The sequence below is a fragment of the Cebus imitator genome, unplaced genomic scaffold, assembly GCF_001604975.1.
Source record: "Cebus imitator isolate Cc_AM_T3 unplaced genomic scaffold, Cebus_imitator-1.0 Scaffold417, whole genome shotgun sequence".
Lineage (NCBI taxonomy): Eukaryota > Metazoa > Chordata > Mammalia > Primates > Cebidae > Cebus > Cebus imitator.
Window position 1 is genome coordinate 1,187,739 of NW_016107732.1, and position 2,007 is coordinate 1,189,745.

General features: G+C 45.8%; 1 pseudogene; it reads left to right on the forward strand.

The window, feature by feature from the left end:
* The first annotated feature begins 458 nt into the window (after nucleotides 1-458).
* Nucleotides 459-1,977, forward strand: LOC108289924 (annotated as a pseudogene).
* Nucleotides 1,978-2,007: the final 30 nt, after the last annotated feature.

Sequence of the window (2,007 nt, forward strand, 5' to 3'; positions counted from 1 at the left end):
CCGGGCGCGGTGGCTCACGCCTGTAATCCCAGCACTTTGGGAGGCTGAGGTGGGCGGATCACCTGAGGTCAGGAGTTCGAGACCAGCCTGACCAATATGGTGAAACCCCATCTTAACAAAAAAAACAAAAAACAAACAAAAAAAAGAATGCCTATATAGGCCAGGTGAAGTGGCTCACACCTATAATCCTAGCACTTTGGGAGGCTGAGGCAGCTGAGGCGAGGAGTTTGAGATCTGGCCAACATGGTGAAACCTAGTCTCCATTAAAAAAAAAATATATATATATATATATATATATATATATATTAGCCAGGCATGGCAGCACACATCTATAATTCCGGCTACTGGGGAGGCTGAGGCAGGAGAATCACTTGAACCTGGGAGGCAGAGGTAGCAGTTAGCCGCACCATTGCACTGCAGCCTGGGCAAGAGAGTGAGGCTCTGTCTCAAAAGAAAAAATGAAAAAGGCCGAGGGACTAGGCAGAGCTGTGGAACCACCGCCAGGTCGCTGCAGGTCCCTGCCGCCCTCTGCACTGCCCGCCCACCCAGCGTGTGCTGCCTCCGCTGGTGGGAAAGCATCTCTCCAGGAGACTGGCGCACCTTCCCGAAGCATGGCCAGATGTGCATGGTGCATTACACTGGGATCCTTGAAGATGGAAATAAATTTGATTCCTTCTGGGACAGAAACAAGCCTTTAAGTTTATGTTAGGCAAGCAGGAGGTGATCCGAGGCTCGGAAGGAGCGGTTGCCCAGATGAGTGTGGGTCAGAAAGCCAAACTATGTCTCTAGATTATGCGTACGGTGCCACTGGACACCCAGGCATCATCCCACCACATGCCACTCTTGTCTTTGATGTGGAGCTTCTAAAACTGGAAGGACAGGAATGGCCTCCTCCCTTAGCTCCCTGTTTTTGGAACTGCCATGGAGGGATCTGGTGCCTCCAGACATGTGCAAATGAATCCATATGGAGCTTTTCCTAAAGTTCCGCTACACTCTGTATAGACATCTGCCTTGACTGAATGTGTTCTGTCACTCAGCTTTGCTTCCGACACCTCCATTTCTTCTTCCCCTTCCTCCTCATGTGTGTTTACCTAAACTATATGCCATAAACTGTAAGTTATTAATTTTCATTTTGTGGTGACGATTCTGTTTCAGTCTTTTGCATCTAGGTTTCTAATTAAGTACATGGTCAAATATTGATAGCACAAGTGGTAGGTTAACTTTAGGAACCGGTGTTGGGGGAGTTTCAAGAATATTTTAATTTTTTTCGATGAATTTTTTTTTTTAAATTTTAAGACAGGGTTTCACCATGTTGGTCAGGCTGGTCTTGAACTCCCGACCTCAGGTGATCCGCCCACCTTGGCCTCCAAAGTGCTTGGATTGCAGGCATGAGCCACCATGCCCGGCTGGATGAATTTTTATCTATTACACATTAAACACTCTTGCTGGTGATTTGCAAAGCCACAGCAGATTTGAGGCGCTGTTGAGGGCTGAATTATTCTCCAAGTTGAGAGACGTCCTTGGGATAAATTAAAAACCCTACCTAAAACCGAGGTGGAGATGGGAAGAGCCACTGTCTCTACCAGTCTCACCCCACCCTCCCATTAAACTCTCTGCCTTTGAAAGCAGATCATTTTCACGGCAATATTGGACACTACAGGTATCTTTCCCTGGGCCAGCAGGGACTTCTGAAGCCTTCTTTGTGGACTGGCTTATTGTTGTTTTTCCATCCTGTGGTTTTTCTAACAGACTTTTAGGAAATCTGTAATCTTATAACTTTCCAAGCTCCACCACTTCCTAAAGCTTAACAACTTTAATTGACAGTTTAAATTGAAGGTGCTGTTTGTAGAATTAACACCCAATGAAAGCCCACCCATCATGACAAATCCTTGAATGTTTTTTTAAGAAAATGATGCTGGTCCGAGTGCAGTGGTGTTTACAACTAATTGATCAAAAGCAGTTACAGATTTCTTTGTTCCTTTTCCACTCCCACTGCTTCATTTGACT